The 24248-nt window shown below is 49.7% G+C and overlaps 54 non-coding genes across 54 annotated transcripts; all 54 read right to left on the bottom strand.

Annotated features, from left to right (window-relative positions):
* Window positions 1-407: 407 nt before the first annotated feature.
* On the bottom strand, window positions 408-479 carry TRNAE-CUC (transfer RNA glutamic acid (anticodon CUC)). Its single transcript has one exon. It is a non-coding gene; the product is annotated as a tRNA-Glu (tRNA).
* A 298-nt stretch (window positions 480-777) lies between these two features.
* TRNAE-CUC (transfer RNA glutamic acid (anticodon CUC)) lies at window positions 778-850 on the bottom strand. The gene has a single exon. It is a non-coding gene; the product is annotated as a tRNA-Glu (tRNA).
* Window positions 851-1512: 662 nt separating this feature from the next.
* Window positions 1513-1584, bottom strand: TRNAE-CUC (transfer RNA glutamic acid (anticodon CUC)). The gene has a single exon. It is a non-coding gene; the product is annotated as a tRNA-Glu (tRNA).
* Window positions 1585-1697: 113 nt separating this feature from the next.
* TRNAE-CUC (transfer RNA glutamic acid (anticodon CUC)) lies at window positions 1698-1769 on the bottom strand. The gene has a single exon. It is a non-coding gene; the product is annotated as a tRNA-Glu (tRNA).
* A 298-nt stretch (window positions 1770-2067) lies between these two features.
* Window positions 2068-2139, bottom strand: TRNAE-CUC (transfer RNA glutamic acid (anticodon CUC)). The gene has a single exon. It is a non-coding gene; the product is annotated as a tRNA-Glu (tRNA).
* A 113-nt stretch (window positions 2140-2252) lies between these two features.
* TRNAE-CUC (transfer RNA glutamic acid (anticodon CUC)) lies at window positions 2253-2324 on the bottom strand. The gene has a single exon. It is a non-coding gene; the product is annotated as a tRNA-Glu (tRNA).
* Window positions 2325-2622: 298 nt separating this feature from the next.
* On the bottom strand, window positions 2623-2694 carry TRNAE-CUC (transfer RNA glutamic acid (anticodon CUC)). The gene has a single exon. It is a non-coding gene; the product is annotated as a tRNA-Glu (tRNA).
* A 297-nt stretch (window positions 2695-2991) lies between these two features.
* Window positions 2992-3063, bottom strand: TRNAE-CUC (transfer RNA glutamic acid (anticodon CUC)). Its single transcript has one exon. It is a non-coding gene; the product is annotated as a tRNA-Glu (tRNA).
* Window positions 3064-3546: 483 nt separating this feature from the next.
* Window positions 3547-3618, bottom strand: TRNAE-CUC (transfer RNA glutamic acid (anticodon CUC)). The gene has a single exon. It is a non-coding gene; the product is annotated as a tRNA-Glu (tRNA).
* A 665-nt stretch (window positions 3619-4283) lies between these two features.
* TRNAE-CUC (transfer RNA glutamic acid (anticodon CUC)) lies at window positions 4284-4355 on the bottom strand. Its single transcript has one exon. It is a non-coding gene; the product is annotated as a tRNA-Glu (tRNA).
* A 113-nt stretch (window positions 4356-4468) lies between these two features.
* On the bottom strand, window positions 4469-4540 carry TRNAE-CUC (transfer RNA glutamic acid (anticodon CUC)). Its single transcript has one exon. It is a non-coding gene; the product is annotated as a tRNA-Glu (tRNA).
* Window positions 4541-5393: 853 nt separating this feature from the next.
* Window positions 5394-5465, bottom strand: TRNAE-CUC (transfer RNA glutamic acid (anticodon CUC)). The gene has a single exon. It is a non-coding gene; the product is annotated as a tRNA-Glu (tRNA).
* Window positions 5466-5578: 113 nt separating this feature from the next.
* TRNAE-CUC (transfer RNA glutamic acid (anticodon CUC)) lies at window positions 5579-5650 on the bottom strand. Its single transcript has one exon. It is a non-coding gene; the product is annotated as a tRNA-Glu (tRNA).
* Window positions 5651-6132: 482 nt separating this feature from the next.
* TRNAE-CUC (transfer RNA glutamic acid (anticodon CUC)) lies at window positions 6133-6204 on the bottom strand. Its single transcript has one exon. It is a non-coding gene; the product is annotated as a tRNA-Glu (tRNA).
* A 665-nt stretch (window positions 6205-6869) lies between these two features.
* On the bottom strand, window positions 6870-6941 carry TRNAE-CUC (transfer RNA glutamic acid (anticodon CUC)). The gene has a single exon. It is a non-coding gene; the product is annotated as a tRNA-Glu (tRNA).
* A 481-nt stretch (window positions 6942-7422) lies between these two features.
* Window positions 7423-7494, bottom strand: TRNAE-CUC (transfer RNA glutamic acid (anticodon CUC)). The gene has a single exon. It is a non-coding gene; the product is annotated as a tRNA-Glu (tRNA).
* Window positions 7495-7792: 298 nt separating this feature from the next.
* On the bottom strand, window positions 7793-7865 carry TRNAE-CUC (transfer RNA glutamic acid (anticodon CUC)). The gene has a single exon. It is a non-coding gene; the product is annotated as a tRNA-Glu (tRNA).
* Window positions 7866-8527: 662 nt separating this feature from the next.
* Window positions 8528-8599, bottom strand: TRNAE-CUC (transfer RNA glutamic acid (anticodon CUC)). Its single transcript has one exon. It is a non-coding gene; the product is annotated as a tRNA-Glu (tRNA).
* Window positions 8600-8712: 113 nt separating this feature from the next.
* On the bottom strand, window positions 8713-8784 carry TRNAE-CUC (transfer RNA glutamic acid (anticodon CUC)). Its single transcript has one exon. It is a non-coding gene; the product is annotated as a tRNA-Glu (tRNA).
* Window positions 8785-9082: 298 nt separating this feature from the next.
* Window positions 9083-9154, bottom strand: TRNAE-CUC (transfer RNA glutamic acid (anticodon CUC)). Its single transcript has one exon. It is a non-coding gene; the product is annotated as a tRNA-Glu (tRNA).
* Window positions 9155-9267: 113 nt separating this feature from the next.
* TRNAE-CUC (transfer RNA glutamic acid (anticodon CUC)) lies at window positions 9268-9339 on the bottom strand. The gene has a single exon. It is a non-coding gene; the product is annotated as a tRNA-Glu (tRNA).
* A 668-nt stretch (window positions 9340-10007) lies between these two features.
* Window positions 10008-10079, bottom strand: TRNAE-CUC (transfer RNA glutamic acid (anticodon CUC)). The gene has a single exon. It is a non-coding gene; the product is annotated as a tRNA-Glu (tRNA).
* A 113-nt stretch (window positions 10080-10192) lies between these two features.
* Window positions 10193-10264, bottom strand: TRNAE-CUC (transfer RNA glutamic acid (anticodon CUC)). Its single transcript has one exon. It is a non-coding gene; the product is annotated as a tRNA-Glu (tRNA).
* A 661-nt stretch (window positions 10265-10925) lies between these two features.
* TRNAE-CUC (transfer RNA glutamic acid (anticodon CUC)) lies at window positions 10926-10997 on the bottom strand. Its single transcript has one exon. It is a non-coding gene; the product is annotated as a tRNA-Glu (tRNA).
* A 482-nt stretch (window positions 10998-11479) lies between these two features.
* TRNAE-CUC (transfer RNA glutamic acid (anticodon CUC)) lies at window positions 11480-11551 on the bottom strand. Its single transcript has one exon. It is a non-coding gene; the product is annotated as a tRNA-Glu (tRNA).
* Window positions 11552-11664: 113 nt separating this feature from the next.
* On the bottom strand, window positions 11665-11736 carry TRNAE-CUC (transfer RNA glutamic acid (anticodon CUC)). Its single transcript has one exon. It is a non-coding gene; the product is annotated as a tRNA-Glu (tRNA).
* A 113-nt stretch (window positions 11737-11849) lies between these two features.
* TRNAE-CUC (transfer RNA glutamic acid (anticodon CUC)) lies at window positions 11850-11921 on the bottom strand. The gene has a single exon. It is a non-coding gene; the product is annotated as a tRNA-Glu (tRNA).
* A 298-nt stretch (window positions 11922-12219) lies between these two features.
* Window positions 12220-12291, bottom strand: TRNAE-CUC (transfer RNA glutamic acid (anticodon CUC)). Its single transcript has one exon. It is a non-coding gene; the product is annotated as a tRNA-Glu (tRNA).
* Window positions 12292-12774: 483 nt separating this feature from the next.
* On the bottom strand, window positions 12775-12846 carry TRNAE-CUC (transfer RNA glutamic acid (anticodon CUC)). Its single transcript has one exon. It is a non-coding gene; the product is annotated as a tRNA-Glu (tRNA).
* Window positions 12847-13328: 482 nt separating this feature from the next.
* TRNAE-CUC (transfer RNA glutamic acid (anticodon CUC)) lies at window positions 13329-13400 on the bottom strand. Its single transcript has one exon. It is a non-coding gene; the product is annotated as a tRNA-Glu (tRNA).
* A 113-nt stretch (window positions 13401-13513) lies between these two features.
* Window positions 13514-13585, bottom strand: TRNAE-CUC (transfer RNA glutamic acid (anticodon CUC)). The gene has a single exon. It is a non-coding gene; the product is annotated as a tRNA-Glu (tRNA).
* Window positions 13586-13698: 113 nt separating this feature from the next.
* TRNAG-CCC (transfer RNA glycine (anticodon CCC)) lies at window positions 13699-13770 on the bottom strand. Its single transcript has one exon. It is a non-coding gene; the product is annotated as a tRNA-Gly (tRNA).
* Window positions 13771-13883: 113 nt separating this feature from the next.
* Window positions 13884-13955, bottom strand: TRNAE-CUC (transfer RNA glutamic acid (anticodon CUC)). Its single transcript has one exon. It is a non-coding gene; the product is annotated as a tRNA-Glu (tRNA).
* Window positions 13956-14438: 483 nt separating this feature from the next.
* Window positions 14439-14510, bottom strand: TRNAE-CUC (transfer RNA glutamic acid (anticodon CUC)). Its single transcript has one exon. It is a non-coding gene; the product is annotated as a tRNA-Glu (tRNA).
* Window positions 14511-14623: 113 nt separating this feature from the next.
* Window positions 14624-14695, bottom strand: TRNAE-CUC (transfer RNA glutamic acid (anticodon CUC)). The gene has a single exon. It is a non-coding gene; the product is annotated as a tRNA-Glu (tRNA).
* A 297-nt stretch (window positions 14696-14992) lies between these two features.
* Window positions 14993-15064, bottom strand: TRNAE-CUC (transfer RNA glutamic acid (anticodon CUC)). Its single transcript has one exon. It is a non-coding gene; the product is annotated as a tRNA-Glu (tRNA).
* Window positions 15065-15362: 298 nt separating this feature from the next.
* Window positions 15363-15434, bottom strand: TRNAE-CUC (transfer RNA glutamic acid (anticodon CUC)). The gene has a single exon. It is a non-coding gene; the product is annotated as a tRNA-Glu (tRNA).
* A 113-nt stretch (window positions 15435-15547) lies between these two features.
* TRNAE-CUC (transfer RNA glutamic acid (anticodon CUC)) lies at window positions 15548-15619 on the bottom strand. The gene has a single exon. It is a non-coding gene; the product is annotated as a tRNA-Glu (tRNA).
* A 1023-nt stretch (window positions 15620-16642) lies between these two features.
* Window positions 16643-16714, bottom strand: TRNAE-CUC (transfer RNA glutamic acid (anticodon CUC)). Its single transcript has one exon. It is a non-coding gene; the product is annotated as a tRNA-Glu (tRNA).
* Window positions 16715-17185: 471 nt separating this feature from the next.
* On the bottom strand, window positions 17186-17257 carry TRNAE-CUC (transfer RNA glutamic acid (anticodon CUC)). Its single transcript has one exon. It is a non-coding gene; the product is annotated as a tRNA-Glu (tRNA).
* Window positions 17258-17370: 113 nt separating this feature from the next.
* Window positions 17371-17442, bottom strand: TRNAE-CUC (transfer RNA glutamic acid (anticodon CUC)). The gene has a single exon. It is a non-coding gene; the product is annotated as a tRNA-Glu (tRNA).
* Window positions 17443-18111: 669 nt separating this feature from the next.
* TRNAD-AUC (transfer RNA aspartic acid (anticodon AUC)) lies at window positions 18112-18183 on the bottom strand. The gene has a single exon. It is a non-coding gene; the product is annotated as a tRNA-Asp (tRNA).
* A 113-nt stretch (window positions 18184-18296) lies between these two features.
* On the bottom strand, window positions 18297-18368 carry TRNAE-CUC (transfer RNA glutamic acid (anticodon CUC)). Its single transcript has one exon. It is a non-coding gene; the product is annotated as a tRNA-Glu (tRNA).
* A 113-nt stretch (window positions 18369-18481) lies between these two features.
* On the bottom strand, window positions 18482-18553 carry TRNAE-CUC (transfer RNA glutamic acid (anticodon CUC)). The gene has a single exon. It is a non-coding gene; the product is annotated as a tRNA-Glu (tRNA).
* Window positions 18554-19222: 669 nt separating this feature from the next.
* TRNAE-CUC (transfer RNA glutamic acid (anticodon CUC)) lies at window positions 19223-19294 on the bottom strand. The gene has a single exon. It is a non-coding gene; the product is annotated as a tRNA-Glu (tRNA).
* Window positions 19295-19962: 668 nt separating this feature from the next.
* On the bottom strand, window positions 19963-20034 carry TRNAE-CUC (transfer RNA glutamic acid (anticodon CUC)). Its single transcript has one exon. It is a non-coding gene; the product is annotated as a tRNA-Glu (tRNA).
* A 483-nt stretch (window positions 20035-20517) lies between these two features.
* TRNAE-CUC (transfer RNA glutamic acid (anticodon CUC)) lies at window positions 20518-20589 on the bottom strand. Its single transcript has one exon. It is a non-coding gene; the product is annotated as a tRNA-Glu (tRNA).
* Window positions 20590-20702: 113 nt separating this feature from the next.
* TRNAE-CUC (transfer RNA glutamic acid (anticodon CUC)) lies at window positions 20703-20774 on the bottom strand. The gene has a single exon. It is a non-coding gene; the product is annotated as a tRNA-Glu (tRNA).
* Window positions 20775-22163: 1389 nt separating this feature from the next.
* Window positions 22164-22235, bottom strand: TRNAE-CUC (transfer RNA glutamic acid (anticodon CUC)). The gene has a single exon. It is a non-coding gene; the product is annotated as a tRNA-Glu (tRNA).
* An 852-nt stretch (window positions 22236-23087) lies between these two features.
* TRNAE-CUC (transfer RNA glutamic acid (anticodon CUC)) lies at window positions 23088-23159 on the bottom strand. The gene has a single exon. It is a non-coding gene; the product is annotated as a tRNA-Glu (tRNA).
* A 113-nt stretch (window positions 23160-23272) lies between these two features.
* Window positions 23273-23344, bottom strand: TRNAE-CUC (transfer RNA glutamic acid (anticodon CUC)). Its single transcript has one exon. It is a non-coding gene; the product is annotated as a tRNA-Glu (tRNA).
* A 113-nt stretch (window positions 23345-23457) lies between these two features.
* TRNAE-CUC (transfer RNA glutamic acid (anticodon CUC)) lies at window positions 23458-23528 on the bottom strand. Its single transcript has one exon. It is a non-coding gene; the product is annotated as a tRNA-Glu (tRNA).
* A 113-nt stretch (window positions 23529-23641) lies between these two features.
* Window positions 23642-23712, bottom strand: TRNAE-CUC (transfer RNA glutamic acid (anticodon CUC)). Its single transcript has one exon. It is a non-coding gene; the product is annotated as a tRNA-Glu (tRNA).
* Window positions 23713-24009: 297 nt separating this feature from the next.
* Window positions 24010-24081, bottom strand: TRNAE-CUC (transfer RNA glutamic acid (anticodon CUC)). The gene has a single exon. It is a non-coding gene; the product is annotated as a tRNA-Glu (tRNA).
* Between the last annotated feature and the right edge of the window lie 167 nt (window positions 24082-24248).

Consider the following 24248-nt stretch of genomic DNA (forward strand, 5'->3'; position numbering starts at 1 on the left):
CAAATTGGAGACTTGATGATAGCAGATAAAAGTAAATACTTACGACACCGGGAATCGAACCCGGCTCTCCTGGGTAAAAGCTAGGTATCCTAGCCACTAAACCATGCTGGAGAACGGAGAGGGACAAGAGCGATCCCTTAGCCATTTGGCCAACAGGGTAAAACTATTGAAGTTACATAGCGTGCGCAAATAGGAGACTTGATGACAGCAGATAAAAAATACTTCCGACGCCGGGAATAGCACCCGGGCCTCCTGGGTGAGAGCCAGGTATCCTAGCCACTAGACGATGCCGGAGATAAGAGAGGGACGGAGCGATCGCTTAGTGATTCGGCCAACAGGGTAAAAGTATTGAAGTTACATAGCGTGCACAAATTGCAGACTTGATTATAGCAGATAAAAGAAAATACTTCCGACACCGGGAATCGAACCCGGGACTCCTGGGTGAGAGCCAGGTATCCTAGCCACTAGACCATGCCAGAGAACAGAGAGGGACGGAGCGATTGCTTAGCCATTCGGCCAACAGGGTAAAAGTATTGAAGTTATATAGCGTGCACAAATTGGAGACTTGATGACAGGAGATAAAAGAAATTACTTCCGACACCGGGAATCGCACCCGGGCCTCCTGTGTGAGAGCCAGGTATCTTAGCCACTAGACCATGCAGGAGAACAGAGAGGGAAATAGCGATCGCTTAGCCATTTGGCCGACAGGGTAAAACTATTGAAGTTACATAGCGTGCGCAAATTGGATACTTGTTGACAGCAGATGAAAGAAAATATTTTCGACACCGGGAATCAAACCCGGGCCTCCTGGGTGAGAGCCAGGTATCCTAGCCACTAGACCATGCCCGAAAACAGAGAGGGACGGAGCGATCGCTTAGCCATTCGGCCAACACGGTAAAAATATTGAAGGTATATAGCGTGCGCGAATAGTAGACTTGATGACAGCAGATAAAAGAAAATACTTCCGACTGGGAATCGAACCCGGGCCTCCTGGGTGAGAGCCAGGTATCCTAGCCACTAGACCATGCCGGAGAGCAGAGAGGGAAGGAGCGATCGCTTAGCGATTCGGCCAACAGGGTAAAAAAATTGAAGTTACGTAGCGTGCGCAAATTGGAGACTTGATGACAGCAGATAAAAGAAAATACTTACGACACCGGCAATCGAACCCGGCTCTCCTGGGTGAAAGCTAGGTATCCTAGCCACTAAACCATGCTGGAGAACGGAGAGGGACAAAAGCGATCCCTTAGCCATTCGGCCAACAGGGTAAAATTATTGAAGTTACATAGCGTGCGCGAATAGGAGACTTGATGACAGCAGATAAAAAATACTTCCGACGCCGGGAATAGCACCCGGGTCTCCTGGGTGAGAGCCAGGTATCCTAGACACTAGACCATGCCGGAGAATGGACAGGGACGGAGGGATCGCTTAGCCATTCGGCCAACACGGTAAAAGTATTGAAGGTATATAGTGTGCGCAAATTGGAGATTTGATGAGAGCGGGTAAAAAAAATACTTCCGACACCGGGAATCGAACCCGGGCCTCCTGGGTGAGAGCCAGGTTTTCTAGCCACTAGACCATGCCGGAGAACGGAGAGGGACGGAGCAATCGCTTAGCCATTCGGCCAACACGGTAAAAGTATTGAAGGTATATAGCGTGCGCGAATTGGAGAATTGATGACAGCAGATAAAAGAAAATACTTCCGACACCGGGAATCGAACCCGGGTCTCCTGGGTGAGAGCCAGGTATCCTAGAGACTAGACCATGCCGGAGAGCAGAGAGGGATGGAGCGATCGCTTAGCGATTATGCCAACATGGTAAAAGTATTGAAGTTACGTAGCGTGCACAAATTGGAGACTTGATGACAGCAGATAAAAGAAAATACTTTTGACACCGGGAATAGAACCTGGGTCTCCTGGGTGAGAGCCAGGTATCCTAGCCACTACACCATGTCGGAGAACGGAGAGGGACGGAGTGGTCGCTTAGCCATTCGGCCAACACGGTAAAAGTATTGAAAGTATATAGCGTGCGCGAATTTGAGACTTGATGACAGCAGATAAAAGAAAATACTTCCGACACCGGGAATGGAACCCGGGCCTCCTCGGTGAGAGCCAGGTATCCTAGCCACTAGACCATGCCGGAGAGCAGAGAGGGAAGGAGCGATCGCTTAGAGATTCGGCCAACAGGGTAAAACTATTGAAGTTACATTGCGTGCGCAAATAGGAGACTTAATGACAGCGGGTAAGAGCAAATACTTCCGACACAGGGAATCGAACCCGGGCCTCCTGGGTGAGAGCCAGGTATCCTAGCCACTAGACCATGAGGGAGAACAGAGATGGAAGGAGCAATCGCTTTGCCATTCGGCCAACACGGTAAAAGTATTGAAGGTATATAGTGTGCGCAAATTGGAGACTTGATGACAGCGGGTAAAAGAAAATACTTCCGAAACCGGGAATCGAACCCGGGCCTCCTGGGTGAGAGCCAGGTATCCTAGCCACTAGTCCAAGCCGGAGAACAGAGAGGGGTGGAGCGATCGCTCAGCCATTCGGCCAACAGTGTAAAAGTATTGAAGTTATATAGCGTGCGCAAATTGGAGACTTGATGACAGCGGATAAAAGAAAATACTTCCGACACCGGGAATCGAACCCGGGCCTCCTGGGTGAGAGCCAGGTATCCTAGCCACTAGACCATGCCGGAGAACAGAGAGGGAAGGAGCGATCGCTTAGCGATTCGGCCAACAGGGTAAAAGTATTGAAGTTACGTACCGTGCGAAAATTGGAGACTTGATGATAGCAGATAATAGAAAATACTTCCGACACCGGAATCGAACTCGGGTCTCCTGGGTGACAGCTAGGTATCCTAGCCACTAGACCATGCTGGAGAATGGAGAGGGACAGGGCGATCCCTTAGCCATTCGGCCAACAGTGTAAATGTGTTGAAGTTACATAGCGTGCGCAAATTGGAGACTTGATGATAGCAGATAAAAGAAAATACTTCCAATAACGGGAATCGAACCCGGGCCTCCTGGGTGAGAGCCAGGTATCCTAGCCACTAGACCATACCGGAGATAAGAGAGAGACGGAGCGATCGCTTAGCGATTCGGCCAACAGGGTAAAAGTATTGAAGTTACGTAGCGTGCGAAAATTGGAGACTTGATGACAGCAGATAAAAGAAAATACTTTTGACACCGGGAATCGAACTTGGGTCTCCTGGGTGAGAGCCAGGTATCCTACCCACTAGACCATGCCGGAGAGCAGAGAGGGAAGGAGCGATCGCTTAGAGATTCGGCCAACAGGGTAAAACTATTGAAGTTACATATCGTGCGCAAATTAGAGACTTAATGACAGCGGGTAAAAGAGAATACTTCCGACACAGGGAATCGAACCCAGGCCTCCTGGGTGAGAGCCAGGTATCCTAGCCACTAGACCATGAGAGAGAACAGAGATGGAAGGAGCAATCGCTTAGCCATTCGGCCAACACGGTAAAAGTATTGAAGGTATATAGTGTGCGCAAATTGGAGACTTGATGATAGCGGATAAAAGAAAATACTTCCGACACCAGGAATCGAACCCGGGCCTCCTGGGTGAGAGCCAGGTATCCTAGCCACTAGACCATACCGGAGATAAGAGAGAGACGGAGCGATTGCTTAGCGATTCGGCCAACAGGGTAAAAGTATTTAAGTTACGTAGCGTGCGAAAATTGGAGACTTGATGATAGCAGATAATTGAAAATACTTCCGACACCGGGAATCGAACTCGGGTCTCCTGGGTGACAGCTAGGTATCCTAGCCTCTAGACCATGCTGGAGAACGGAGAGGGACAGGGCGATCCCTTAGCCATTCGGCCAACAGTGTAATTGTATTGAAGTTACATAGCGTGCGCAAATTGGAGACTTGATGATAGCAGATAAAGGAAAATACTTCCGATACCGGGAATCGCACCCGGGCCCCCTGGTCGAGAGCCAGGTATCTTAGCTACTAGACCATGCAGGAGAACAGAGAGGAAAATTGTGATCGCGTAGCCATTTGGCGGACAGGGTAAAACTATTGAAGTTACATAGCGTGTGCAAATTAGATACTTGTTGACAGCAGATGAAAGAAAATACTTCTGACACCGAGAATCGAACCCGGGCCTCCTGGGTGAGAGCCAGATTTCCTAGCCACTAGACCATGCCGGAGAACGGAGAAGGACGGAGCAATCGCTTAGGCATTCGGCCAACACGGTAAAAGTATTGAAGGTATATAGCGTGCGCAATATGGAGACTTGACAGCAGATAAAAGAAAATATTTTCGACACCGGGAATCGAACCCGGGCCTCCTGGGTGAGCGCCAGGTATCCTAACCACTAGACCATGCCGGAAAACAGAGAGGGACGGAGCGATCGCTTAGCCATTCGGCCAACACGGTAAAAGTATTGAAGGTATATAGCGTGCGCGAATTGGAGACTTGATGACAGCAGATAAAAGAATATACTTCCGACACCGGGAATCGAACCCGGGCCTCCTGGGTGAGAGCCAGGTATCCTAGCCACTAGACCATGCCGGAGAGCAGAGAGGAAAGGAGGGATCGCTTAGCGATTCGGCCAAATGGGTAAAAGTATTGAAGTTACGTAGCGTGCGCAAATTGGAGACTTGATGATAGCAGATAAAAGAAAATACTTACGACAACGGGAATCGAACCTGGCTCTCCTGGGTGAAAGCTAGGTATCCTAGCCACTAAACCATGCTGGAGAACGGAGAGGGACAAGAGCGATCCCTTAGCCATTCGGCCAACAGGGTAAAACTATTGAAGTTACATAGCGTGCGCGAATAGGAGACTTGATGATAGCAGATAAAAGAAAATACTTCCGATACCGGGAATCGCACCCGGGCCCCCTGTGTGAGAGCCAGGTATCACGGCACAAGACCATGCAGGAGAACGAAGAGGAAAATTGCGATCGCGTAGCCATTTGGCCAACAGGGTAAAACTATTGAAGTTACATAGCGTGCGCAAATTGGAGACTTGTTGACAGCAGATGAAAGAAAATATTTCCGACACCGGGAATCGAACCCGGGCCTCCTCGGTGAGAGCCAGGTATTCTAGCCACTAGACCATGCCACAGAACAGAGAGGGACAGAGCGATCGCTTAGCGATTATGCCAATAGGGTAAAAGTATTGAAGTTATATAGCGTGCGCAAATTGGAGACTTGATGACAGCAGATAAAAGAAAATACTTTTGACACCGGGAATGGAACCTGGGTCTCCTGGGTGAGAGCCAGGTATCCTAGCCACTACACCATGTCGGAGAACGGAGAGGGACGGAGTGGTCGCTTAGCCATTTGGCCAACAGGGTAAAAGTATTGAAGTTATATAGCGTGCGCAAATTGGAGACTTGATGACAGCAGATAAAATAAATTACTTCCGACACCGGGAATCGAAGCTGGGCCTCCTGGGTGAGAGCCAGGTATCCTAGCCACTAGACCATGCCGGAGAATGGAGAGGGACGGAGGGATCGCTTAGCCATTCGGCCAACACGGTAAAATTATTGAAGGTATATAGTGTGCGCAAATCGGAGACTTGATGACAGCGGGTAAAAGAAAATACTTCCGACACCGGGAATCGAACCCGGGCCTCCTGGATGAGAGCCAGGTATCCTAGCCACTAGTCCATGCTGGAGAACAGAGAGGGACGGAGCGATCGCTTAGCCATTCGGCCAACAGTGTAAAAGTATTGAAGTTACATAGCGTGCGCAAATTGGAGACTTGATGATAGCGGATAAAAGAAAATACTTCAGACACCGGGATTCGCACCCGGGCCTCCTGTGTGAGAGCCAGGTATCTTAGCCACTAGACCATGCAGGAGAACAGAGAGGGAAATAGCGATCGCTTAGCCATTTGGCCGACAGGGTAAAACTATTGAAGTTACATAGCGTGCGCAAATTGGATACTTGTTGACAACACATGAAAGAAAATACTTCCGACACAGGGAATCGAACCTGGGCCTCCTGGGTGAGAGCCAGGTCTCCTAGCCAATAGACCATGCCGGAGAACGGAGAGGGACGGAGCAATTGCTTAGGCATTGGCCAACACGGTAAAAGTATTGAAGGTATATAGCGTGCGCAATATGGAGACTTGATGGCAGCAGATAAAAGAAAATATTTTCGACACCGGGAATTGAACCCGGGCCTCCTGGGTGAGAGCCAAGTATCCTAGCCACTAGACCATGCCGGAGAGCAGAGAGGGAAGAAGCGATCGCTTAGCGATTCGGCCAACAGGGTAAAACTATTGAAGTTACATAGCGTGCGCGAATAGGAGACTTGATGACAGCAGATAAAAAATACTTCCGACGCCGGGAATAGCACCCGGGCCTTCTGGGTGAAAGCCAGGTATCCTAGCCACTAGACCATGCAGGAGAACCGAGAGGAAAATTGCGATCGCGTAGCCATTTGGCGGACAGGGTAAAACTACTGAAGTTACATAGCGTGCGCAAATTGGAGACTTGTTGACAGCAGATGAAAGAAAATATTTCCGACACCGGGAATCGCACCCGGGCCTCCTGTGTGAGAGCCAGGTATCTTAGCCACTAGACCATGCAGGAGAACAAAGAGGGAAATAGTGATCGCTTAGCCATTTGGCCGACAGGGTAAAACTATTGAAGTTACATAGCGTGCGCAAATTGGATACTTGTTGACAGCAGATGAAAGAAAATATTTTCGACACCGGGAATCAAACCCGGGCCTCCTGGGTGAGAGCCAGGTATCCTAGCCATTAGAACATGCCCGAAAACAGAGAGGGACGGAGCGATCGCTTAGCCATTCGGCCAACACGGTAAAATTATTGAAGGTATATAGCGTGCGCGAATAGGAGACTTGATGACAGCAGATAAAAGAAAATACTTCCGACACTGGGAATCGAACCCGGGCCTCCTGGGTGAGAGCCAGGTATCCTAGCCACTAGACCATGCCGGAGAGCAGAGAGGGAAGAAGCGATCGCTTAGCGATTCGGCCAACAGGGTAAAAGTATTGAAGTTACGTAGCGTGCGCAAATTGGAGACTTGATGATAGCAGATAAAAGTAAATACTTACGACACCGGGAATCGAACCCGGCTCTCCTGGGTAAAGGCTAGGTATCCTAGCCACTAAATCATGCTGGAGAACGGAGAGGGACAAGAGCGATCCCTTAGCCATTTGGCCAACAGGGTAAAACTATTGAAGTTACATAGCGTGCGCAAATAGGAGACTTGATGACAGCAGATAAAAAATACTTCCGACGCCGGGAATAGCACCCGGGCCTCCTGGGTGAGAGCCAGGTATCCTAGCCACTAGACGATGCCGGAGATAAGAGAGGGACGGAGCGATCACTTAGTGATTCGGCCAACAGGGTAAAAGTATTGAAGTTACATAGCGTGCACAAATTGCAGACTTGATTATAGCAGATAAAAGAAAATACTTCCGACACCGGGAATCGAACCCGGGACTCCTGGGTGAGAGCCAGGTATCCTAGCCACTAGACCATGCCAGAGAACAGAGAGGGACGGAGCGATTGCTTAGCCATTCGGCCAACAGGGTAAAAGTATTGAAGTTATATAGCGTGCACAAATTGGAGACTTGATGACAGGAGATAAAAGAAATTACTTCCGACACCGGGAATCGCACCCGGGCCTCCTGTGTGAGAGCCAGGTATCTTAGCCACTAGACCATGCAGGAGAACAGAGAGGGAAATAGCGATCGCTTAGCCATTTGGCCGACAGGGTAAAACTATTGAAGTTACATAGCGTGCGCAAATTGGATACTTGTTGACAGCAGATGAAAGAAAATATTTTCGACACCGGGAATCAAACCCGGGCCTCCTGGGTGAGAGCCAGGTATCCTAGCCACTAGACCATGCCCGAAAACAGAGAGGGACGGAGCGATCGCTTAGCCATTCGGCCAACACGGTAAAAATATTGAAGGTATATAGCGTGCGCGAATAGTAGACTTGATGACAGCAGATAAAAGAAAATACTTCCGACTGGGAATCGAACCCGGGCCTCCCGGGTGAGAGCCAGGTATCCTAGCCACTAGACCATGCCGGAGAGCAGAGAGGGAAGGAGCGATCGCTTAGCGATTCGGCCAACAGGGTAAAAGTATTGAAGTTACGTAGCGTGCGCAAATTGGAGACTTGATGATAGCAGATAAAAGAAAATACTTACGACACCGGCAATCGAACCCGGCTCTCCTGGGTGAAAGCTAGGTATCCTAGCCACTAAACCATGCTGGAGAACGGAGAGGGACAAAAGCGATCCCTTAGCCATTCGGCCAACAGGGTAAAATTATTGAAGTTACATAGCGTGCGCGAATAGGAGACTTGATGACAGCAGATAAAAAATACTTCCGACGCCGGGAATAGCACCCGGGCCTCCTGGGTGAGAGCCAGGTATCCTAGACACTAGACCATGCCGGAGAATGGACAGGGACGGAGGGATCGCTTAGCCATTCGGCCAACACGGTAAAAGTATTGAAGGTATATAGTGTGCGCAAATTGGAGATTTGATGAGAGCGGGTAAAAAAAATACTTCCGACACCGGGAATCGAACCCGGGCCTCCTGGGTGAGAGCCAGGTTTTCTAGCCACTAGACCATGCCGGAGAACGGAGAGGGACGGAGCAATCGCTTAGCCATTCGGCCAACACGGTAAAAGTATTGAAGGTATATAGCGTGCGCGAATTGGAGAATTGATGACAGCAGATAAAAGAAAATACTTCCGACACCGGGAATCGAACCCGGGTCTCCTGGGTGAGAGCCAGGTATCCTAGAGACTAGACCATGCCGGAGAGCAGAGAGGGATGGAGCGATCGCTTAGCGATTATGCCAACATGGTAAAAGTATTGAAGTTACGTAGCGTGCACAAATTGGAGACTTGATGACAGCAGATAAAAGAAAATACTTTTGACACCGGGAATAGAACCTGGGTCTCCTGGGTGAGAGCCAGGTATCCTAGCCACTACACCATGTCGGAGAACGGAGAGGGACGGAGTGGTCGCTTAGCCATTCGGCCAACACGGTAAAAGTATTGAAAGTATATAGCGTGCGCGAATTTGAGACTTGATGACAGCAGATAAAAGAAAATACTTCCGACACCGGGAATGGAACCCGGGCCTCCTCGGTGAGAGCCAGGTATCCTAGCCACTAGACCATGCCGGAGAGCAGAGAGGGAAGGAGCGATCGCTTAGAGATTCGGCCAACAGGGTAAAACTATTGAAGTTACATTGCGTGCGCAAATAGGAGACTTAATGACAGCGGGTAAGAGCAAATACTTCCGACACAGGGAATCGAACCCGGGCCTCCTGGGTGAGAGCCAGGTATCCTAGCCACTAGACCATGAGGGAGAGCAGAGAGGAAAGGAGGGATCGCTTAGCGATTCGGCCAAATGGGTAAAAGTATTGGAGTTACGTAGCGTGCGCAAATTGGAGACTTGATGATAGCAGATAAAAGAAAATACTTACGACAACGGGAATCGAACCTGGCTCTCCTGGGTGAAAGCTAGGTATCCTAGCCACTAAACCATGCTGGAGAACGGAGAGGGACAAGAGCGATCCCTTAGCCATTCGGCCAACAGGGTAAAACTATTGAAGTTACATAGCGTGCGCGAATAGGAGACTTGATGATAGCAGATAAAAGAAAATACTTCCGATACCGGGAATCGCACCCGGGCCCCCTGTGTGAGAGCCAGGTATCACGGCACAAGACCATGCAGGAGAACGAAGAGGAAAATTGCGATCGCGTAGCCATTTGGCCAACAGGGTAAAACTATTGAAGTTACATAGCGTGCGCAAATTGGAGACTTGTTGACAGCAGATGAAAGAAAATATTTCCGACACCGGGAATCGAACCCGGGCCTCCTCGGTGAGAGCCAGGTATTCTAGCCACTAGACCATGCCACAGAACAGAGAGGGACAGAGCGATCGCTTAGCCATTCGGCCAACAGTGTAAATGTATTGAAGTTACATAGCGTGCGCAAATTGGAGACTTGATGATAGCAGATAAAAGAAAATACTTCCGACACCGGGAATCGCACCCGGGCCTCCTGGGTGAGAGCCAGGTATCCTAGCCACAAGACCATGCCGGAGAACGGAGAGAGGCGGAGCAATCGCTTAGCCATTCGGCCAACACGGTAGAAGTATTGAAGGTATATTACGTGCGCAAATTGGAGACTTGATGACAGCAGATAAAAGAAAATACTTTCGACACCGGGAATCGAACCCGGGCCTCCAGGGTGAGAGCCAGGTATCCTAGCCACTAGACCATGCCGGAGAACAGAGAGGGATGGAGCGATCGCTTAGCGATTATGCCAATAGGGTAAAAGTATTGAAGTTATATAGCGTGCGCAAATTGGAGACTTGATGACAGCAGATAAAAGAAAATACTTTTGACACCGGGAACGGAACCTGGGTCTCCTGGGTGAGAGCCAGGTATCCGAGCCACTACACCATGTCGGAGAACGGAGAGGGACGGAGTGGTCGCTTAGCCATTCGGCCAACACGGTAAAAGTATTGAAAGTATATAGCGTGCGCGAATTGGAGACTTGATGATAGCCGATAAAAAATACTTCCGACACCGGGAATCGAACCCGAGCCTCCTGGGTGAGAGCCAGATATCCTAGCTACTAGACCACGCCGAGAACAGAGAGGGACGGAGCGATCGCTTAGCCATTCGGCCAACAGGGTAAAAGTATTGAAGTTATATAGCGTGTGCAAATTGGAGACTTGAAGATAACCGTTAAAAAAGTACTTCCGACAACGGGAATCGCGTCCGGGCCTCCTGGGAGAGAGCCAGGTATCCTAGCCACTATACCATGCCAGAGAACGGAAAGAAACACAGCGATCGCTTAGCCATTCGGCCAACAGGGTAAAAGTATTGAAGTTATATAGCGTGCCCAAATTGGAGACTTGATGATAGCAGATAAAAAAAATACTTCCGACACCGGGAATCAAACCCGGGCATCCTGGGTGAGAACCAGGTATCCTAGCCACTAGACCATGCCGGAGAACAGAGAGGGAAGGAGCGATCGCTTAGCGATTCGGCCAACAGGGTAAAAGTATTGAAGTTACGTAGCGTGCGAAAATTGGAGACTTGATGATAGCAGATAATAGAAAATACTTCCGACACCGGGAATTGAACTCGGGTCTCCTGGGTGACAGCTAGGTATCCTAGCCTCTAGACCATGCTGGAGAACGGAGAGGGTCAGGGCCATCCCTTAGCCATTCGGCCAACAGTGTAAGTGTATTGAAGTTACATAGCGTGCGCAAATTGGAGACTTGATGATAGCAGATAAAAGAAAATACTTCCGATACCGGGAATCGCACCCGGGCCCCCTGTGTGGGAGCCAGGTATCACGGCACAAGACCATGCAGGAGAACGAAGAGGAAAATTGCGATCGCGTAGCCATTTGGCCAACAGGGTAAAACTATTGAAGTTACATAGCGTGCGCAAATTGGAGACTTGTTGACAGCAGATGAAAGAAAATATTTCCGACACCGGGAATCGAACCCGGGCCTCCTCGGTGAGAGCCAGGTATTCTAGCCACTAGACCATGCCAGAGAACAGAGAGGGACAGAGCGATCGCTTAGCCATTCGGCCAACAGTGTAAATGTATTGAAGTTACATAGCGTGCGCAAATTGGAGACTTGATGATAGCAGATAAAAGAAAATACTTCCGACACCGGGAATCGCACCCGGGCCTCCTGGGTGAGAGCCAGGTATCCTAGCCACAAGACCATGCCGGAGAACGGAGAGAGGCGGAGCAATCGCTTAGCCATTCGGCCAACACGGTAGAAGTATAGAAGGTATATTACGTGCGCAAATTGGAGACTTGATGACAGCAGATAAAAGAAAATACTTTCGACACCGGGAATCGAACCCGGGCCTCCAGGGTGAGAGCCAGGTATCCTAGCCACTAGACCATGCCAGAGAACAGAGAGGGACGGAGCGATCGCTTAGCGATTATGCCAATAGGGTAAAAGTATTGAAGTTATATAGCGTGCGCAAATTGGAGACTTGATGACAGCAGATAAAAGAAAATACTTTTGACACCGGGAATGGAACCTGGGTCTCCTGGGTGAGAGCCAGGTATCCTAGCCACTACACCATGTCGGAGAACGGAGAGGGACGGAGTGGTCGCTTAGCCATTCGGCCAACACGGTAAAAGTATTGAAAGTATATAGCGTGCGCGAATTGGAGACTTGATGACAGCAGATAAAAGAAAATACTTCCGACACCGGGAATGGAACCCGGGCCTCCTCGGTGAGAGCCAGGTATCCTAGCCACTAGACCATGCCGGAGAGCAGAGAGGGAAGGAGCGATCGCTTAGAGATTCGGCCAACAGGGTAAAACTATTGAAGTTACATTGCGTGCGCAAATAGGAGACTTGATGACAGCGGGTAAGAGCAAATACTTCCGAGACAGCGAATCGAACCCGGGCCTCCTGGGTGAGAGCCAGGTATCCTAGCCACTAGACCATGAGGGAGAACAGAGATGGAAGGAGCCATCGCTTAGCCATTCGGCCAACACGGTAAAAGTATTGAAGGTATATAGTGTGCGCAAATTGGAGACTTGATGACAGCGGGTAAAAGAAAATACTTCCGAAACCGGGAATCGAACCCGGGCCTCCTGGGTGAGAGCCAGGTATCCTAGCCACTAGTCCAAGCCGGAGAACAGAGAGGGGCGGAGCGATCGCTTAGCCATTCGGCCAACAGTGTAAAAGTATTGAAGTTATATAGCGTGCGCAAATTGGAGACTTGATGACAGCGGATAAAAGAAAATACTTCCGACACCGGGAATCAAACCCGGGCCTCCTGGGTGAGAGCCAGGTATCCTAGCCACTAGATCATGCCGGAGAACAGAGAGGGAAGGAGCGATCGCTTAGCGATTCGGCCAACAGGGTAAAAGTATTGAAGTTACGTAGCGTGCGAAAATTGGAGACTTGATGATAGCAGATAATAGAAAATACTTCCGACACCGGGATCGAACTCGGGTCTCCTGGGTGACAGCTAGGTATCCTAGCCACTAGACCATGCTGGAGAACGGAGAGGGACAGGGCGATCCCTTAGCCATTCGGCCAACAGTGTAAATGTATTGAAGTTACATAGCGTGCGCAAATTGGAGACTTGATGATAGCAGATAAAAGAAAATACTTCCGATAACGGGAATCGCACCCGGGCCCCCTGTGTGAGAGCCAGGTATCTTAGCCACTAGACCATGCAGGAGAACAGAGAGGAAAATTGCGATCGCGTAGCCATTTGGCGGACAGGGTAAAAATATTGAAGTTACATAGCGTGCGCAAATTGGAGACTTGTTGACAGCAGATGAAAGAAAATATTTCCGACACCGGGAATCGAACCCGGGCCTCCTGGGTGAGAGCCAGGTATCCTAGCCAGTAGACCATGCCGGAGAACGGAGAGGGGCAGAGCAATCGCTTAGCCATTCGGCAAACACGGTAAAAGTATTGAAGGTATATAGCGTGCGCAAATTGGAGACTTGATGACAGCAGATAAAAGAAAATACTTTCGACACCGGGTATCGAACCCGGGCCTCCTGGGTGAGAGCCAGGTATCCTAGCCTTTAGACCATGCCAGAGAACAGAGAGGGACGGAGCGATCGCTTAGCCATTCGGCCAACAGGGTAAAAGTATTGAAGTTATATAGCGTGCGCAAATTGGAGACTTGATGACAGCAGATAAAAGAAATTACTTCCGACACCGGGAATCGAACCTGGGCCTCCTGGGTGGGAGCCATGTATCCTAGCCACTAGACCATGCCGGAGAATGGAGAGGGACGGAGGGATCGCTTAGTCAATCAGCCAACACGGTAAAAGTATTGAAGGTATATAGCGTGCGCAATATGGAGACTTGATGACAGCAGACAGAAGAAAATATTTTCGACACCAGGAATCGAACCCGGGCCTCCAGGGTGAGAGCCAGGTATCCTAGCCACTAGACCATGCCGGAAAACAGAGAGGGACGGAGCGATCGCTTAGCCATTATGCCAACAGGGTAAAAATATTGAAGTTATATAGCGTGCGCAAATTGGAGACTTGATGACAGCAGATAAAAGAAAATACTTTTGACACCGGGAATCGAACTTGGGTCTCCTGGGTGAGAGCCAGGTATCCTAGCCACTAGATCATGCCGGAGAGCAGAGAGGGAAGGAGCGATCGCTTAGAGATTCGGCCAACAGGGTAAAACTATTGAAGTTACATATCGTGCGCAAATTGGAGACCTAATGACAGCGGGTAAAAGAAACTACTTCCGACACAGGGAATCGAACCCGGGCCTCCTGGGTGAGAGCCAGGTATCCTAGCCACTAGACCATGAGAGAGAACAGAGATGGAAGGAGCAATCGCTTAGCCATTCGGCCAACACGGTAAAAGTATTGAAGGTATATATTGTGCGCAAATTGGAGACTTGATGACAGCGGGTAAAAGAAAATACTTCCGAAACCGGGAATCGAACCCGGGCCTCCTGGGTGAGAGCCAGGTATCCTAGCCACTAGTCCATGCCGGAGAACAGAGAGGGACGGAGTGATCGCTTAGCCATTCGGCCAACAGTGTAAAAGTATTGAAGTTATATAGCGCGCGCAAATTGGAGACTTGATGACAGCGGATAAAGGAAAATACTTCCGACACCGAGAATCGAACCCGGGCCTCCTGGGTGAGAGCCAGGTATCCTAGCCACAAGACCATGCCGGAGAACAGAGAGGGAAGGAGCGATCGCTTAGCGATTCGGCCAACAGGGTAAAAGTATTGAAGTTACGTAGCCTGCGAAAATTGGAGACTTGATGATAGCAGATAATAGAAAATACTTCCGACACCGGGATCGAACTCGGGTCTCCTGGGTGACAGCTAGGTATCCTAGCCTCTAGAGCGTGCTGGAGAACGGAGAGGGACAGGGCGATCGCTTAGCCATTCGGCCAACAGGGTAAAACTATTGAAGTTACATAGCGTGCGCGAATAGGAGACTTGATGATAGCGGATAAAAGAAAATACTTCCGACACCGGGAATCGAACCCGGGCCTCGTGGGTGAGAGCCAGGTATCCTAGCCACTAGACCATACCGGAGATAAGAGAGGGACGGAGCGATCGCTTAGCGATTCAGCCAACAGTGTAAAAGTATTGAAGTTACGTAGCGTGCGAAAATTGGAGACTTGATGATAGCAGATTATTGAAAATACTTCCGACACCGGGAATCGAACTCGGGTCTCCTGGGTGACAGCTAGGTATCCTAGCCTCTAGACCATGCTGGAGAATGGAGAGGGACAGGGCGATCCCTTAGCCATTCGGCCAACAGTGTAATTGTATTGAAGTTACATAGCGTGCGCAAATTGGAGACTTGATGATAGCAGATAAAGGAAAATACTTCCGATACCGGGAATCGAACCCGGGCCTCCTGGGTGAGCGCCAGGTATCCTAGCCACTAGACCATGCCGGAAAACAGAGAGGGACGGAGCGATCGCTTAGCCATTCGGCCAACACGGTAAAAGTATTGAAGGTATATAGCGTGCGCGAATTGGAGACTTGATGACAGCAGATAAAAGAATATACTTCCGACACCGGGAATCGAACCCGGGCCTCCTGGGTGAGAGCCAGGTATCCTAGCCACTAGACCATGCCGGAGAGCAGAGAGGAAAAGAGGGATCGCTTAGCGATTCGGCCAAACGGGTAAAAGTATTGAAGTTACGTAGCGTGCGCAAATTGGAGACTTGATGATAGCAGATAAAAGAAAATACTTACGACAACGGGAATCGAACCTGGCTCTCCTGGGTGAAAGCTAGGTATCCTAGCCACTAAACCATGCTGGAGAACGGAGAGGGACAAGAGCGATCCCTTAGCCATTCGGCCAACAGGGTAAAACTATTGAAGTTACATAGCGTGCGCGAATAGGAGACTTGATGACAGCAGATAAAAAATACTTCCAGCGCCGGGAATAGCACCCGGTCCTCCTGGGTGAGAGCCAGGTATCCTAGCCACTAGACGATGCCGGAGATAAGAGAGGGACGGAGCGATCGCTTAGTGATTTGGCCAACAGGGTAAAAGTATTGAAGTTACATAGCGTGCACAAATTGCAGACTTGATGATAGCAGATAAAAGAAAACACTTCCGACACCGGGAATCGTACCCGGGCATCCTGAGTGAGAGCCAGGTATCCAAGCCACTAAACCATGCTGGAGAGAGTGGAGCGATCACTTAGTCATTCGGCCAACAAGGTAAAAGTATTGAAGGTACATTGCGTGCGCAAATTGGAGACTTGATGATCGCCGATAAAAAATACTTCCGACACCGGGAATCGAACCCGAGCCTCCTGGGTGAGAGCCAGATATCCTAGCTATTAGACCACGCCGAGAACAGAGAGGGACGGAGCGATCGCTTAGCCATTCGGCCAACAGGGTAAAAGTATTGAAGTTATATAGCGTGTGCAAATTGGAGACTTGAAGATAACCGTTAAAAAAAGTACTTCCGACAACGGGAATCGCGTCCGGGCCTCCTGGGAGAGAGCCAGGTATCCTAGCCACTATACCATGCCAGAGAACGGAAAAGAACAGAGCGATCGCTTAGCCATTCGACCAACAGGGTAAAAGTATTGAAGTTATATAGCGTGCCCAAATTGGAGACTTGATGATAGCAGATAAAAAAAAATACTTCCGACACCGGGAATCGAACCCGGGCCTCCTGGGTGAGAGCCAGGTATCCTAGCCACTAGACCATGCCGGAGAACAGAGAGGGAAGGAGCGATTCGGCCAACAGGGTAAAAGTATTGAAGTTACGTAGCGTGCGAAAATTGGAGACTTGATGATAGCAGATAATAGAAAATACTTCCGACACCGGGAATTGAACTCGGGTCTCCTGGGTGACAGCTAGGTATCCTAGCCTCTAGACCATGCTGGAGAACGGAGAGGGACAGGGCCATCCCTTAGCCATTCGGCCAACAGTGTAAGTGTATTGAAGTTACATAGCGTGCGCAAATTGGAGACTTGATGATAGCAGATAAAAGAAATTACTTCCGATACCGGGAATCGCACCCGGGCCCCCTGTGTGAGAGCCAGGTATCACGGCACAAGACCAAGCAGGAGAACGGAGAGGAAAATTGCGATCGCGTAGCCATTTGGCCAACAGGGTGAAACTATTGAAGTTACATAGCGTGCGCAAATTGGAGACTTGTTGACAGCAGATGAAAGAAAATATTTCCGACACCGGGAATCGAACCCGGGCCTCCTCGGTGAGAGCCAGATATCTTAGCCACTAGACCATGCCGGAGAATGGAGAGGGACGGAGGGATCACTTAGCCATTCGGCCAACAGGGTAAAAGTATTGAAGTTATATAGCGTGCGCAAATTGGAGACTTGATGACAGCAGATAAAAGAAGTTACTTCCGACACCGGGAATCGAACCTGGGCCTCCTGGGTGAGAGCCAGATATCTTAGCCACTAGACCATGCCGGAGAATGGAGAGGGACGGAGGGATCACTTAGCCATTCGACCAACACGGTAAAAGTACTGAAGGTATATAGCGTGCGCGAATTGGAGACTTGATGACAGCAGATAAAAGAAAATACTTCCGAGAACGGGAATTAAACCCGGGCCTCCTGGGTGAGAGCCAGCTATCCTAGCCACTAGACCATGCCGGAGAGCAGAGAGGGAAGGAGCGATCGCTTAGCGATTCGGCCAACAGGGTAAAAGTATTGAAGTTACGTAGCGTGCGCAAATTGGAGACTTGATGATAGCAGATAAAAGAAAATACTTACGACACCGGGAATCGAACCCGGGTCTCCTAGGTGAGAGCTAGAAATCCTAGCCACTAGACCATGCTGGAGAAAGGAGAGGGACAAGAGCGATCCCTTAGCCATTCGGTCAACAGTTTAAATGTATTGAAGTTACATAGCGTGCGCAAATTGGAGACTTGATGATAGCAGATAAAAGAAAATACTTCCGACACCGGGAATCGCACCCGGGCCTCCTGTGTGAAAGCCAGGCATCCTAGCTACTAGACCATGCAGGAGAACATAGAGGGAAATTGCGATCGCGTAGCCATTTGGCGGACAGGGTAAAACTATTGAAGTTACATAGCGTGCGCAAATTGGAGACTTGTTGACAACAGATGAAAGAAATTATTTCCGACACCGGGAATCGAACCCGGGCCTCCTGGGGGATAGCCAGGTATCCTAGCCACAAGACCATGCCGGAGAACGGAGAGGGCCGGAGCAATCGCTTAGCCATTCGGCCAACAGGGTAAAAGTATTGAAGTTATATAGCGTGCGCAAATTAGAGACTTGATGACAGCAAATCAAAGAAATTACTTCCGACACCGGGAATCGAACCTGGGCCTCCTGGGTGAGAGCCAGATATCTTAGCCACTAGACCATGCCGGAGAATGGAGAGGGACGGAGGGATCACTTAGCCATTCGACCAACACGGTAAAAGTAATAAAGGTATATAGCGTGCGCGAATTGGAGACTTGATGACAGCAGATAAAAGAAAATACTTCCGACACCGGGAATGAAACCCGGGACTCCTGGGTGAGAGCCAGGTATCCTAGCCACTAGACCATGCCGGAGAGCAGAGAGGGAAGGAGCGATCGCTTAGCGATTCGGCCAACAGGGTAAAAGTATTGAAGTTACGTAGCGTGTGCAAATTGGAGACTTGATGATAGCAGATAAAAGAAAATACTTACGACACCGGGAATCGAACCCGGGTCTCCTAGGTGAGAGCTAGAAATCCTAGCCACTAGACCATGCTGGAGAACGGAGAGGGACAAGAGCGATCCCTTAGCCATTCCGCCAACAGTGTAAATGTATTGAAGTGACATAGCGTGCGCAAATTGGAGACTTGATGATAGCAGATAAAAGAAAATACTTCCGACACCGGGATTCGCACCCGAGCCTCCTGTGTGAAAGCCAGGCATCCTAGCTACTAGACCATGCAGGAGAACATAGAGGGAAATTGCGATCGCGTAGCCATTTGGCGGACAGGGTAAAACTATTGAAGTTACATAGCGTGCGGAGATTGGAGACTTGTTGACAGCAGATGAAAGAAAATATTTCCGACACCGGGAATCGAACGCGGGCCTCCTGGGGGATAGCCAGGTATCCTAGCCACAAGACCATGCCGGAGAACGGAGAGGGCAGGAGGAATCGCTTAGCCATTCGGCCAACACGGTAAAAGTATTGAAGGTATATTACGTGCGCAAATTGGAGACTTGATGACAGCAGATAAAAGAAAATACTTTCGACACCGGGAATCGGACCCGGGCCTCCCGGGTGAGAGCCAGGTATCCTAGCCACTAGACCATGCCGGAGAACAGAGAGGGACGGAGCGATCGCTTAGCCATTATGCCAACAGGGTAAAAGTATTGAAGTTATATAGCGTGCGCAAATTGGAGACTTGATGACAGCAGATAAAAGAAAATACTTTTGACACCGGGAATGGAACCTGGGTCTCCTGGGTGAGAGCCAGGTATCCTAGCCACTACACCATGTCGGAGAACGGAGAGGGACGGAGTGGTCGCTTAGCCATTCGGCCAACACGGTAAAAGTATTGAAGGTATATAGCGTGCGCGAATGGGAGACTTGATGACAGCAGATAAAAGAAAATACTTCCGACACCGGGAATGGAACCCGGGCCTACTCGGTGAGAGCCAGGTATCCTAGCCACTAGACCATGCCGGAGAGCAGAGAGGGAAGGAGCGATCGCTTAGAGATTTGGCCAACAGTGTAAATGTATTGGAGTTACATAGCGTGCGCAAATTGGAGACTTGATGATAGCAGATAATAGAAAATACTTCCGATAACGGGAATCGCACCCGGGCCCCCTGTGTGAGAGCCAGGTATCTTAGCCACTAGACCATGCAGGAGAACAGAGAGGAAAATTGCGATCGCGTAGCCATTTGGCGGACAGGGTAAAACTATTGAAGTTACATAGCGTGCGCAAATTGGAGACTTGGTGACAGCAGACGAAAGAAAATATTTCCGACACCGGGAATCGAACCCGGGCCTCCTGGGTGAGAGCCAGGTATCCTAGCCACTAGACCATGCCAGAGAACAGAGAGGGACGGAGCGATTGCTTAGCCATTCGGCCAACAGTGTAAATGTATTGAAGTTACATAGCGTGCGCAAATTGGAGATTTGATGATAGCAGATAAAAGAAAATACTTCCGATAACGGGAATCGCACCCAGGCCCCCTGTGTGAGAGCCAGGTATCTTAGCCACTAGACCATGCCGGAGAACGGAGAGGGACAGAGCGATCGCTTAGCCATTATGCCAACAGGGTAAAAGTATTGAAGTTATATAGCGTACGCAAAGTGGAGACTTGATGACAGCAGATAAAAGAAAATACTTTTGACACCGGGAATCGAACCTGGGCCTCCTGGGTGAGAGCCAGGTATCCTAGCCACTATACCATGTCGGAGAACGAAGAGGGACGGAGCGGTCCCTTAGCCATTTGGCCAACACGGTAAAAGTATTGAAGGTATATAGCGTGCGCGAATTGGAGACTTGATGACAGCAGAAAAAAGAAAATACTTCCGACACCAGGAATTGAACCCGGGCCTCCTGGGTGAGAGCCAGGTATCCTAGCCACTAGTCCATGCCGGAGGACAGAGAGGGACGAAGCGATCGCTTAGCCATTCGGCCAACAGTGTAAAAGTATTGAAGTTATATAGCGTGCGCAAATTGGGGACTTGATGACAGCGGATAAAAGAAAATACTTCCGACACCGGGAATCGAACCCGGGACTCCTGGGTGAGAGCCAGGTATCCTAGCCACAAGACCATGCCGGAGAACAGAGAGGACAGGAGCGATCGCTTAGCGATTCGGCCAACGGTGTAAACGTATTGAAGTTACATAGCGTGCGCAAATTGGAGACTTGATGATAGCAGATAAAAGAAAATACTTCAGACACCGGGAATCGCACCCGGGCCTCCTGTGTGAGAGCCAGGTATCTTAGCCAATAGACCATGCAGGAGAACAGAGAGGGAAATAGCGATCGCTTAGCCATTTGGCCTACAGGGTAAAACTATTGAAGTTACATAGCGTGCGCGAATAGGAGACTTGATGACAGCAGATAAAAAATACTTCCGACGCCGGGAATAGCACCCGGGCCTCCTGGGTGAGAGCCAGGTATCCTAGCCACTTGACGATGCCGGACATAAGAGAGGGACGGAGCGATCGCTTAGTGATTCGGCCAACAGGGTAAAAGTATTGAGTTACATAGCGTGCACAAATTGCAGACTTGATGATAGCAGATAAAAGAAAACACTTCCGACACCGGGAATCGTACCCGGGCCTCCTGACTGAGAGCCAGGTATCCAAGCCACTAGACCATGCTGGAGAGAGTGGAGCGATCACTTAGTCATTCGGCCAACAAGGTAAAAGTATTGAAGGTACATTGTGTGCGCAAATTGGAGACTTGATGATAGCCGATAAAAAATACTTCCGACACCGGGAATCGAACCCGAGCCTCCTGGGTGAGAGCCAGATATCCTAGCTATTAGACCACGCCGAGAACGGAGAGGGACGGAGCGATCGCTTAGCCATTCGGCCAACAGGGTAAAAGTATTGAAGTTATAAAGCGTGTGCAAATTGGGGACTTGAAGATAACCGTTAAAAGAAAGTACTTCCGACAACGGGAATCGCGTCCGGGCCTCCTGCGAGAGAGCCAGGTATCCTAGCCACTATACCATGCCAGAGAACGGAAAGAAACAGCGCGATCGCTTAGCCATTCGGCCAACAGGGTAAAAGTATTGAAGTTATATAGCGTGCCCAAATTGGAGACTTGATGATAGCAGATAAAAAATACTTCTGAGAACGGGAATCAAACCCGGGCCTCCTGTGTGAAAGCCAGGCATCTTAGCTACTAGACCATGCAGGAGAACAGAGAGGGAAATTGCGATCGCGTAGCGATTTGGCGGACAGGGTAAAAGTATTGAAGTTATATAGCGTGCGCAAATTGGAGACTTGATGACAGCAGATAAAAGAAAATACTTTTGACACCGGGAATCGAACCTGGGCCTCCTGGGTGAGAGCCAGGTATTCTAGCCACTACACCATGTCGGAGAACGGAGAGGGAAGGAGCGATCGCTTAGCGATTCTGCCAACAGGGTAAAACTATTGAAGTTACATTGCGTGCGCATTTTGGAGACTTAATGACAGCGGGTTAAAGAAAATACTTCTAACACCGGGAATCGAACCCGGGCCTCCTGGGTGAGAGCCAGGTATCCTAGCCACTAGACCATGAGGGAGCACAGAGATGGAAGGAGCGATCGCTTAGCCATTCGGCCAACACGGTAAAAGTATTGAAGGTATATAGCGTGCACAAATTGGAGACTTTATGACAGCGGGTAAAAGAAAATACTTCCGACACCGGGAATTGAACCCGGGCCTCCTGGGTGAGAGCCAGGTATTCTAGCCACTAGTCCATGCCAGAGAACAGAAAGGGACGGAGTGATCGCTTAGCCATTTTGCCAACAGTGTAAAAGTATCGAAGTTATATAGCGTGCGCAAATTGGAGACTTGATGACAGCGGATAAAAGAAAATACTTCCGACACTGGGAATCGAACCCGGGACTCCTGGGTGAGAGCCAGGTATCCCAGCCACAAGACCATGCCGGAGAACAGAGAGGGAAGGAGCGATCGCTTAGCGATTCGGCCAACAGTGTAAACGTATTGAAGTTACATAGCGTGCGCAAATTGGAGACTTGATGATAGCAGATAAAAGAAAATACTTCAGACACCGGGAATCGCACCCGGGCCTCCTGTGTGAGAGCCAGGTATCTTAGCCACTAGACCATGCAGGAGAACAGAGAGGGAAATAGCGATCGCTTAGCCATTTGGCCGACAGGGTAAAACTATTGAAGTTACATAGCGTGCGCAAATTGGATACTTGTTGACAGCAGATGAAAGAAAATACTTCCGACACCGGGAATTGAACCTGGGCCTCCTGGGTGAGAGCCAGGTTTCTTGCCAAAAGACCATGCCGGAGAACAGAGAGGGACGGAGTGATCGCTTAGCCATTCGGCCAACAGTGTAAGAGTATCGAAGTTATATAGCGTGCGCAAATTGGAGACTTGATGACAGCGGATAAAAGAAAATACTTCCGACACCGGGAATCGAACCCGGGACTCCTGGGTGAGAGCCAGGTATCCTAGCAACAAGACCATGCCGGAGAACAGAGAGGGAAGGAGCGATCGCTTAGCGATTCGGCCAACAGGGTAAAACTATTGAAGTTACATAGCGTGCGCGAATAGGAGACTTGATGATAGCAGATAAAAGAAAACACTTCCGACACCGGGAATCGTACCCGGGCCTCCTGGGTGAGAGCCAGGTATCTTAGCCACTAGACCATGCAGGAGAACAGAGAGGGAAATAGCGATCGCTTAGCCATTTGGCCGACAGGGTAAAACTATTGAAGTTACATAGCGTGCGCAAATTGGATACTTGTTGACAGCAGATGAAAGAAAATACTTCCGACACCGGGAATCGAACCTGGGCCTCCTGGGTGAGAGCCAGGTTTCTTGCCACTAGACCATGCCGGAGAACGGAGAGGGAAGGAGCAATCGCTTAGGCATTCGGCCAACACGGTAAAAGTATTGAAGGTATATAGCGTGCGCAATATGGAGACTTCATGACAGATGATAAAAGAAAATAGTTTCGACACCGGGAATCAAACCCGGGCCTCCTGGGTGAGAGCCAGGTATCCTGCCACTAGACCATGCCGGAGAGCAGAGAGGGAAGGAGCGATCGCTTAGCGATTCAGCCAACAGGGTAAAAGTATTGAAGTTACGTAGCGTGGGCAAATTGGAGACTTCATGATAGCAGATAAAAAAATACTTACGACCCCGGGAATCGAACCCGGGTCTCCTGGGTGAGAGCTAGGTATCCTAGCCACTACACCATGCTGGAGAACGGAGAGAGACAAGATCGATCCCTTAGCCATTCGGCCAACAGGGTAAAACTATTGAAGTTACATAGCGTGCGCGAATAGGAGACTTGATGATAGCAGAAAAAAGAAAACACTTCCGACACCGGGAATCGTACCCGGGCCTCCTGGGTGAGAGCCAGGTATCCTAGCCACTAGACGATGCCGGACATAAGAGAGGGACGGAGCGATCGCTTAGTGATTCGGCCAACAGGGTAAAAGTATTGAAGTTACATAGCGTGCACAAATTGCAGACTTGATGATAGCAGATAAAAGAAAACACTTCCGACACCGGGAATCGTACCCGGGCCTCCTAAGTGAGAGCCAGGTATCCAAG

Source organism: Rhipicephalus microplus, unplaced genomic scaffold, assembly GCF_043290135.1.
Source record: "Rhipicephalus microplus isolate Deutch F79 unplaced genomic scaffold, USDA_Rmic scaffold_21, whole genome shotgun sequence".
In the NCBI taxonomy this organism is placed as follows: domain Eukaryota; kingdom Metazoa; phylum Arthropoda; class Arachnida; order Ixodida; family Ixodidae; genus Rhipicephalus; species Rhipicephalus microplus.